This window comes from Magnolia sinica, chromosome 6 (assembly GCF_029962835.1).
Source record: "Magnolia sinica isolate HGM2019 chromosome 6, MsV1, whole genome shotgun sequence".
Lineage (NCBI taxonomy): Eukaryota > Viridiplantae > Streptophyta > Magnoliopsida > Magnoliales > Magnoliaceae > Magnolia > Magnolia sinica.
The window spans coordinates 54371733-54383949 of record NC_080578.1 but is presented as its reverse complement, the minus strand read 5'-3'; positions in this window follow the sequence as shown (position 1 = coordinate 54383949).

Here is a 12217-nt window from a genome sequence, read left to right as displayed (position 1 = left end):
TTTTGCTAGATGAAGGGACTTAATTAATTTACTCGGCTAACATGAACACTCATCGCATCGCATTAATCTAAGTTGTGGTGACTTGGGATTTGTGGTTGTGTGTTGAGAGAGTGTTGGCATTTGTGAATGTGGTGTTTGAGTCGCTTATGAGGGAGTGTTGGATTGTAAGGGCATGCATCATCTCATAACAAAATGCACGTGTATTAATAAGAGCATTTAAGATCTGGATGTTTAAGTTACTTTATCATTACTTGTGCTAGTGGAATTAATAACATGAGTAACTTATAGTTATGGAACCACTGAGTTGATCACTCACTCCCACTCTGGGATGATGTTTTAAAACATCAACTAGGAAATATTATTGATGCAGGTACTATCGAGATTTCAGACGTGTAGGCTTAGAGCGGCTTACACCACTAACATTATGTTTTAGAGGATTGGACCAAACTGAAAACTTACATTTTAATCATTTTGAGTATGTATATTGTGGCTTGTGTAAGTGTTTTTATGTTTAACACACATAAATTGTCAAATTTCATAAGAAAAAAGTTCTTTAAGGTCAGATCACAAAGTATGAAATCACAACTACTCTACATGCCTAAAGATTAGCTCAAGATTGACTTATGATTAGATCAAGATCGACTTATGATCAGCTTAAGATCGGCGCATCTTCTCAAGAAGTCGATGTCCGATTTCAAGGCAAGATCGAGTCAAAGTTCAAGACAAGTTGTCCCATATATTTGCTAAAACACAGGTAGTATAACCTAGAAAGACCTTAGGTTTAGGTACTTTTAAAAAGTCATTAAACATGGGTTTTAATAGTGTTTTTGCTCTGAAATTCGACCAACCTAACTTTTGGTTTGGCTAACATAACGTCCTCAGCTAACCTAACTTCAAGCCAAGGTAAAATAACAAATTTATTGAAAATTCAGTCAACCTAAGTTTTGGTTCGGCTAGATTAAGCTTAAAATTCGACTACCCGAGTAAGTTTGGGTCAAATTCTAACAATGCAAACTTTTGACTTTTGTGAGGGTTCGGCCAGCCAAATTTGACATCGGGTTAGCTGAATTTTGGATAGATCTTATCCTATGCGATCCGATAGGCGTTGGAACGAATTCGGTGGAATCTGGCCAATCGAAGCCAGTCTTAGGCTAACTAAAATTTCAACCTATTTGGCTATAAATAGAAGCTTTCTTTCATTCTAAAGTACAATGAAAATTCACTCTAATCCTTTTGCATGAGAGAAAGAAGTTCAAGTCCTCGGCTAGCTAATTGTGTGGTATTTATAATTTAATTTTAGCTTATTTAATTCTCTTTCTCAAGATCATTTTTAATCTTATTCTAAAAGAGTAATCTATACTCATCTTTGAGATCTAAGAGAATTGAATCCAGTGACATTTAAGTTTTTCATTTCTAAAATTTATAGAACCTTATACTCTTTTTGTTTGATCGAATATTGCGTCATCTACATTCAAGAAAGAAGTTCATCTGCTACAAGCTTCTACCACGTCTTCTGCAAACTTATCTTTACTTTTGTGCATGGACGGTTTCTTTGGACTCTCTCTGACTTTTTGATGTTATTTCCCTAACATTTACAATTTTATATGCTGATTTCTATTATCTCCTTATTATATACTTCTTCATATGCTTATTTCTTCTTCTATCAAGTTTATTTGCTGATTATTTCAAGAAAGAATGCATGTTATTTGTATTTGAAGAATGTATGAAGTTACTTGGAGAATGCATGAATGCATAGGAATTATATTCTCCGTGTCATGTTTAATTGGAATGCTATATATGCTATGGAATGTTTTATGTCATGAAATGATATAGGGGAAGTACTAATTGAGGGGAAGTAGTGTGAGACCCATATCTTAGCACATACTGTTCCATAGGCTCCCGCAGTCTTCCTGTTCGAATTCTGACGACCCGCGACCTACGGATTTCATTTGTGATGACCCTTAAGTTCAATCATGTAAGCCCGACCTGGGTCGACTCGAAAATTAGCGCCATAGCAACCGTCTTGTTGCCATGGTTCTAACGCCGCGTTTCATGCGGCAATCCAAGTTGTACATCAAAAGATATAGGTCGCGCCCTATTTGGACCATTGATTGTGTTTTGGTGGGACCCACCTATCACAATGGCACTTTTCTCAAGGCTAGGGTGACATCACCCTAAGCCATCCATAATTTCTAGTCAAAGCAATAATGACCCTAGCCCATAATTACTCCCTTTTCCCCAAAATACTTATTACATAGTTAAGAGAGAGAGAGAGAGCTATCATCATTACTCTCTCTCCTTCATCTCTCTTCCCTTTTCCATTCTTCATTCCGCAATTGTAGCGAGACCTTGGATGTTCCAAGCTCTCCAAGATTCCCAACCCTCTCTCGCCTTAGATCCCCCATATCCGGCCATCAAAAACTCATCTCCACCGTTGAAGGAGCCCCATTGGAGCTTTGGAGCATTAGTAGGAATAAGGAAGGTGGGTGCTTCTTTCTCTCTCTCTCTCTCTCTCTCTCTCTCTCTCTCTCTCTCCATCGTTTTTGAGCGATGATATGGCTGTGTGGCCACCTGGATGGACCCCACCTTGATGTATGTCTTATCCATACCATTTGGCCACTTGGTGGCCCACCCCTCCTTAGTACGTCAGTAAGTGGGACCCACCTCAAATATATGTGTTATGCCCGACTGTCCAGCGTCCAGGGACGTTGGACGTCGTTACAAAGCGAAGCATGGACTGGCAGCGTGGTGCACTGTCCAGCAAATGAAATAATATATATATATATATATATTAGCTTGATTTAATGGTTTTTAGGTGGGCTGCTTATGTAGGCCCCACCTTAATGTATAAATCTGATCCACACCATCCATTCCATTCCCCACTTTATTTTAATCGTTGAGCCAAAAAATGAGAGTAATCCGATTATATGGCGGGCCATTACATAGAAAACGGTATTTTTCACCATTAAGATTTACTCCGATGTTTCTATATGCCGAAACATACTCAATATTAGACTTGATGGGTCTATCCTGAGCCATGGAATTCAATGGCTGGGTTGGATTCCCCTGATGCAGACCCTACCTACGAAAAACCTCAAGAAAAACTTTTTTTTTCAAAAAATAAAATAAAATTGAAACACCCATGCAGCAGGACACTGCTGCTGCCTGAGGACACGCAGGCAGCGTCTTGTGCTGACGGACGGATGGTCAGGCAGGGACCCAAGGTCCCAGCCGTGGGCCCCACCATGATGTGGTTTGTACATCCACACCGTACATTTGGTAGGCCACCTTAGGGTAGTGGGCCAACCAAAAATCAGCATCATCCGAAACTCAGGTGGCCCACATTGCAGGAAACAGTGGGATTGGGCATATGCCATTGAAACCTTTTGGGCGTCCAGAAGTTTTGGACCTTATGAACTTTGTTTTTCCTCTGCATCCAGGTCTGCATGACCTTACCAACGGATCGAGTGGACCCCACGTGGGACCCAGTATTATGTGTTTATATCCACACCATCCACTGTCCTTGGACGGTGGGACTAACCCCACGTGTGGGGCCTCCTTGACGCATGTGACTGTCCAGGCCGTCCAAGTGCCTGGACGTCAGCATATGTGTATATACATTATATTTTATATATATTATGTATATATTATATATATGAGATGGTGGCCCTACGTGAGACCCACCTCTGCTTCTCTTAAAAAGCAGCGAGGCTGCATGCTAATTTATAATATAATATTAATATATTATATTTCATCCATCTGTTATGGTGGGCCCTACGTGGGACCCACCTACCCTCTTAAATGCAGAAGCTGCAAGGCAGTAGCTACTTTATTATAATATATATATATATATATATATATATATGAGGGTGGGCCCAACGTGGAACCCACCTCTGTTTTTCTTTAAGCAATAATAACTGCACCCATGGCAACCATATAACCATCTTGTGGACATCCCTGCTGTTGTACACTACGGCAAGTTCAGTAGGTCCCACTTTTCCATCCATGCCGTTTAGCTATGGGACCCACCATGATTCATGTGTTGTATCCGAACCGTCCAACCATTTAAGATATCATTTTATGGCATGAATACTAGAATGGGCTAGATCTAAAGTTCAAGTGGACCCCACCATTTAAATAGTGGACAGTGACATCCACCGCTCCAACTTCTTAGGGCCACAGTAGTTTGTTTTACTTCATCTATCGCTATGTTAACTTATCAATAGGTTAGATCTCAAATACATTACGGCAGGCCACACCATGATGTGATCATCCATTGATCAGGTGGACCACACCATAGAAATAGTAAAGGATTAAACGTCTATCATTGAAACCCACTTGGGTCACGGAAGTTCTGGGTCAATGGGGAATTGTTCTCCCTCTTAATCCAGGTCTTTATGACCTTAGGATTAGATTGGTTGGAAGGTGAACTTTATGGTGGGCCATATGATTCATTTAACCGTGTAAGTTTATTATTTCCACTGCTATTTGTGGCATGGTCCAAATGATCCTTCCATATGATTTTTTTTTTTTTAGGATGTATGAGGCCCACCTTGAAATATATGAGGCCCATGTGATTAGGCCCATCTTGAAGTATTTGTGGCCATCTGTTGAGGCCCACCTTAGTATATATGAGGCCCATATGATATGGCCCATTTTGATGTATTTGTGGCCCATGGGTTAAGGCCCATTGATGCGGCCCACTCGATGTATACGAGGCCCATTAGTGCGGCCCATTGATGCAACTCACTTGATGTGTATGAGGCCCATTAGTGTAGCACATTGATGCAACCCACTTGATGTGTATGAGGCCTATTAGTGCGGCCCATTGATGCAAGGTCCATTGTGATATGTATTGGGGCCATGAAGTGTGGCCCATTTGACGTGTTCAGGGCTCAGATTCGTGGCCCATTTGATGCATATGAGACCCATGTGTAGGGCCCACATGCTATGTATTTGAGGCCCATGAGCAGGGCCCACCTGAGGTGTATATAAGGCCCATTGATGCGGCCCACTTGTTGTATTTGAGGCCTGCTGGTGGCGGCCTATTATGATGTACTGGGACCCATGGGTCGTGGCCCATTGAGATGTATACTTGGCCCATACGTCGTGACCCATTGTGATGTATTTCCGACCCATTTAGCGAGGCCCATTGTGATATATATGCCTGCTCATATGATGAGGCCTATTGAGATGTATTCCATGCCCGTATGATGCGGCCCCATAGCGATGTGTATTAGGCCCATGTGATGCGACCCACCTGATTTATGAAACCATTGTGTGAGGCCATGGGCCCACTATATGTTTGGCCCTATGTGTGCCACTCGTTGGGAGAAATGTTGGCTAGATGTCCACATTGGTGGGCAATGACGGTTAGATGTCCTCATTGTGACCTTCCCTTATTAGGTCATTCTCATCGATGTCGATTGCTGATTCCGATCATTGATGCCGATTTCGATTACCAAGGCTGATTATCGAAACCGATATAATGTATATGCGACCCGTAGTTAAGGCACATTCTGATGTATTTAAGGCCCATGGATAAGGCCCATTGTGATGTATTCGTGGCCTATGGGCAAGGCCCATTGTGATATGTATTAGGCCTATGATGCATGTCCCATTTGATGTATTCGAGACCCATGTGTAGGGCCCACATGTCCTGTATTTAAGGCCCATGAGCAGGGCCCACCTGTTGTGTATATGTGGTCCTTGGGCAAGGCCACTGTGTTGTATATTAGGCCTTTGTGTGAGGCCGTTAGCCCATTATGTGTTTGGTTCTATGTAGGCAATTCCTTGGGGCAATGTTGGTTAGATGTCCACATTGTTGAGGCCGATTGTTGATGCCGGTTATGGACACCGATTATGAGTATGAGACAGCATAGCATCATAATACATACGCATCATCTGCATGTTTGTTATGAGATGTGATTGACCATTGCATATGACATAGGGCAGGTTATTCATGGGGCTCCCTGATAGGTGGAGTTACCCCACATGAGCGCACGGTATGCTCAAGATTGATGCATGATTGCACTGTGTGACTCATGCATCTCGCATTTGTATGACATGACCACCATATACCCTAGCGACATCAGGGCTGTAGCCTCCACAAACATATCGTGGATGGCCAGATGGGATATCAAAAATCTGTTCTACATGGGGTGCTATAGATATCCTTGGGTGAAAGTTTCAAAACCCTCTTGGTTCCAGAGGTTGCTCCAATGTCTAGACCAAGTGGATGCAAAAGCGCATGAGGGCCATATACCGTTAGGCCACATCTCCCACTAAGTCGTGGTCGGTTAGAAGGGGGTGCGGCCTTACCTGCCCGAGAGGAGGGGGCAATGCTAGGCTGAGTCTGACCAGCTCGAGGAATGGGTCTGCTATCGACGAGCCGGGCCCAATATTGGTAGGCGGATAGTGAGGTCTCTTCCACTCACCTTGTTGCGCGCGATGGGGCAGCAATCTAGTCTAGAGTGTAATAGACCCCGGTGATTTTCCAGAGAGGAACCATAATAATAAGTGGACTTATTGAGTAGGAGTTGCATACTCATTCATTCATTCATTCACTATCCACTTGGGCTGGTGGTGGCAACTATTGTTGTGTACCTTTGTTATAATAAGGATTTCAGTTGGGCGCGCGACTAACCTGAGATTAGGAGTTTACCACATCGAGTCTGACTATCCAAATTTAGGTATGGGACTGGTTTGGATAGAAGACCCTTGTGATGGACCCCATAGCCTACGATACTACGTACTATCATCCCGACTTCACACTCCAGCATGGTCATTCCATTCGCACCGCATATTGCATTGCATCCGTGGCATATATCATTTTGGGTTATTGTGTTTCTGCATTTATATGGTCTAGATACGGATAACGCTATTCGTGAACTCATCAGGAATTAGGTACTGCATTGCATCCTCGGCATCTGATATTTGGCTCTTTATGACTCCTCATTTACATAGCTATTCTATGATGTGTATTCTGATATTGATTGACTCATGGGCTTGTCCGTATTTTCGCTTACTCTATTATCGTATGATTTATGATCTTGTCAATATTCTGTTTACTATGATAATTCATGCTCTTGTCAGTATTTCTGCTTATTCCAACATTATACAATTTATGGATTACTAGTATTTCCGATATTGTACGATTATAGCTTTGTATTGAATACTTGGCACTTACCTTGTACACACACTTACACCACCCTCTAAGCTTTCTATAAGCTTATGCATGATAGATGCATACAGGTGATGTTAGGTTGCAGCAGTGTTGAGCTTGAACCGTGCAGCGGTCTTCTGGTGCTTGATTTTCGATTTATGTATTTCCCTTTCAGTATTGTACTCAAATGATTATATTAGTGGATATGTAATGATGATGTTGCCCTTGTGAATTGGGTAATCTTGTGGTTATGCTTATTGCGAGTTAAATGTATAAAAAAGCCCCTCCTTGTAGGATCCCAGGATCGAAATCTGGCGTATGGACGCTAGGAGCCGAGAATGGGGTACTACGGAGGCTGTCAGCACCGGAATCGGCAATCGAAACTCCTGTGAATCTGATTTCCGGGTTTGGGGCGTGACAAGTAGTAATATTTTGAAATCTTCAAAAATCTTCTACAACAAGAGTACAAGGCTTTATTACTCTAATATTTGTAATATTATGTGTCTTGTCACAAAATTGACAAAGGGGGAGATTGTAAGTGCTATAATGATTGAAGCACACTTTAGTTTTCAAATTTCATTTAGTCAAAACAACTTATCAAGTGATCTTCAAGTTTGGTTCAACATCAAAGTTCAAGCTCAACATCTAGTTGAAGATCAAGCTTGAAAGACAAGATGAAGTAAAGATCAACTAATATTCTAGTAGAAGATCAAGCTCGAAAGGCAAGATGAAGTCAAGATTAACTGATGTTCTAGTAGAACATCAAGCTCCATAGAAAAGTTGAAGTCTCTAATCAAGTTAAAGACAAAGAAGTTCAGTCATTTCAGGTATTATAAACCCTAAAAAGACCTTAGATTTAGGTACTTTCAAAAATTATTTAATTTAGGTTTTTATACTTATATTTACTTTGAATTTGACCAGACTATGGTTTGGTTTGACTAGTCTAAGTTTTCTTGGCTAGTCTTAGGTTAAATCGAAGCAAAACTGTTTTTTTGTTGCAAATTCGACCGGTCGAATTGTCACGCCCCAAACTCGAAAAGCAGGCTCACAAAATTCACGATTACCAAATCCGGTGCTGACAGCCTTCGTAGTACCCCATTCTCAGCATCCAGTATACGCCAGTTTTTTATACTGGGATCCTATAAGGAGGATTTTCAATATGAATTGTCTCGTAAGAAGCATAACCACAAGTATACCTAAATCACAAGAATAACATCATCACCACATATCCACTAATTAATCATTTGAGTACAATGCTAAAAGGAAAAATACATGCATATAATAAAATCTTCACAAAGCTTGGCCGTACGCTCCTGCTCCTTAGCTACGACTGCGTCCTAACGTCACCTGCACGCATCTATCGTGCATAAGCTTATAGAAAGCTTGGAGGATGGTGTAAGTGTGTGCATAAGGTAAGTGCCAAGTATTCAATATAATGCCATAATCATATAATATTGGAATTTTTAGTAAGATCATGAATCATACGATATCAGAGTAAGCGAAAATACTTCAAGTCTATAAATCATACAATATCAGAGTACACAATGCAGATCAGCTATGCAAATGAGGAGTCATAGAGAGCTAAATATCAGATGCCAAGGATACGATGCAATATATAAATCCTGCTAAGTTCGTCTAGGCCATATAAGTGCAAAAACATAGCAACCCAAAATGTCATATGCCTGCGGATGTAATGCAATATGCGATGCGAATGAAATGACCAAGCTGGAGTGTGAAGTTGAGTGATAGTACATAGTATCGCAGGCTACGGGGTACACCACTAGGGACTTCTATCCAAACTAGTCCAATACCTAAATTTGGATAGTCAGACTCAATATGGTAAACTCCTGATCTCAGGTTAGTCGTGTGCCCCAACCGAAATCTTGACCATTGCGAAGGTACATGTAACAAATAGTTGCGCACCACCAGCCTGAGTGGATAGTGAATGGATGAATGAATAAGTATACAACTCATACTCAATAAGTCCATATAACAATACTGTACATCTTTAGGATCATCACCGGGGTCTAGTACACTCAACATGCAATCGACGTCCCCCGAACGCTCAACCATGCAAGTGGAAGAGACCTCACTATCTTCCTGGCTAGTAGTCAGCCAATACCTACCTGGCACATCGATAGTGGACCCATTCACGAGCTGGTCAAACTCAACCTAGCTATGCCCACTACCCTCGGGTGGATAAGGCCACACCTCCTCCCAATCGACCATGACACAGTGGGAGATGCGGCCTCCTAGTATTCGACACTCGGACGCTCATGTATCCACTCGGTCTCGATGTTGAGGCGTCTCCTGACCTCGGAGGTTTAGAGACTTTTACCCACTGACATCCAAAGTGCCCAGATGCTCAAACAAAACATTTTCGGTGTCCCATCTGACCATTCATGACATGCCTGTGGAGGTCAACCCTGATGTTGCTAGGGCATAAAGTAATCACAATCACACAATGCAAGATGCATGAGTCATGTAGTCCAATCATGCATTAATCCTGCGCATACCGTGCACTCATGTGGGATAACTCCAACTATCAGGGAGTCCTATAAACCATCTGTACTATGACAAATGCAATGGTTAATTATATCTCATAATAAACATACAGATGATGCACATGGGCATGTATCATGATGTTATGCTGTCACATACTCATAATCGGTATCAATAACCGTCATCGACGATCGGCCTTGACAATGTGGACATTTAACCAACATTGCCCTCAAGGAATAGCCCACATAGAGCCTAACATATAGTGGACACATGGCCTTACACAAGCGCCTAATATACAACACCATGGGCCTCACTCAAGAGCGTAATATACATCATAATGGGCCTCTCACATAGGCCTAATATACATCACAACGGGCTCCATCGCCTGGCCCTCAAATGCACCACAATGGGCCTCATCACATAGGCCTCATATACATCACATTGGGCCTTAAACATAGGCTGAATACACATCATAATGGGCCTCAAATACGGGCCGCATATACATCACATTAGGCCTCGACAATCGGCCTCAATATTTGGCCTCAATAATCGGCCTCAACAAATCAGAATTGGCCTCGACAATTGGCCTCCACAATTGGAATCGAGCTCGACAACCATAATTGGCCTCGATAATCGAAATCAGCCTTGATAATCAGAATCAGCCTCGACAATCAGAATCGGCCTTGACAATCAAAATCAACCTCGATAATCATAATCGGCCTCAACAATCAGAATCAGCCTCGATAATCAGAATCGGTCTTGATAATCAAAATCAGCCTCGATAATCAGAATCAGCCTCAATAATCGAAATCGGTCGATAATTAGAATCGGCCTCGATAATTAGAATTGGCCTCAATAATCAGAATCAGCCTCGATAATTGGAATCGACCTCGACCATAATTGGCCTCGATATTCAGAATCAGCCTCGATATCAGAATCAACCTCGATAATCAGAATCGGCCTCAATAATCGGAATCAACCTCTATAATCAGAATTGGCCTTGATAATCGAAATTAGCCTCGATAATCAAAATCAGCCTCAATAATCAGAATCGATCTCGACAATCAGAATCGGCCTCGATAATCATAATTAGCCTCGACAATCAAAATCAGCTTCGATAATAAGAATCAGTCTCAATAATCAGAATCGACCTCGATAATCAAAATCAACCTCGATAATTAGAATCGACCTCGATAATTAGAATTGGCCTCGATAATCGAAATCAGCCTCGATAATCATAATCGGCCTTGACAATCAGAATCGGCCTTGATATTTGACCTCGACCCAAGGCAGGGTCCATAGATGGGTGGCCGATGATGGATCAAGCAATGTTAAGGGGGCCCAATAATTTGGGCTAACCCACTAGGGAATGATGAGAATAAGCCTAACCAGGCCTAAGGGAAGGTCATAATGTGGACATTTAACAATCACTGCCCATCAATGTGGACATTCAACCAACATTGCTCCCAAGGAGTGGCCCACATAGGGCCAAACGTATAGTGGGCCCATGGCCTCACATAAGGGCCTAATATTCATCACGATGGGCCTCGCTCATGGGCCACATATGTATCGTATTAGGCCTTACTCAAATGGGTCACAATACATCACGTTGGGCCTCTGCAAATACAACAAGTTGGGCCTCTTACAAGGGCCTCATATATCACATTTGGCCCTATTAAATGGGCCCTAAGTATATCACATCGGGCCTCACCAAATGCACCCTAATTATATCAATTGGGTCCAATCAAATGGGCTAAATCAATGGGCCGAATCAAATGGGCCAAGTTGAATGGTCCGAGTTGAATGGGCCGATTAAATGGGCCGATTCCAATACACCATTCATCCATTGTTAGAGATCATTTTAAAGCATTATTCAAAAAAAAATGAATCATATCCAAGGATCATCTAGAGCATGCCACACTTAACAGTGGTGATACAGGGTCCCACATTAAGATTCCAGTGGGCCCCACCATAGGGTTTATTTCCCATCCAGTCTGTTCATAAGGTCACAAAGACCTGGATTAGAGGAAAAACAAATATCATATTGGTTCAAAACTTTTGTAATCCCAAAAGGGGTTTCAGTGGTAGATGTTCAACTCCATTGTTTCTACAGTGTCGTCCACCTAATAATTGGATCTGTCTTATTTTTCTTCCCAGGCATTAGAACCGGCTCACCTAAATGGATGGATAGTTTGGATGAGCCACATCCAACAGTGGTGGGTCCCAACCGTCCAGCGTACTGGACGGGTGGCAAGACCCAAACGTCATGGTGGCCCCACGTCCACATACAGATGGACGGTAGGGATACAACACATGCATCATGGTGGGGTCGTACCTGGCACACCAGATAGATGGGCAGTAGGGATATAACACATGCATCATTTGGTGGGAATCCATGACCGTGTCTGTTGAATGGATAGTCTGCATAACATATCTGTTACACCGTCCAGCAACTGGATAGTGCAGATATGATCATACATCATGGTGCGGTCCATGCAGTGGCCCAACAATATAGTACTCTTAATATAATTATATTATATATTATACTTG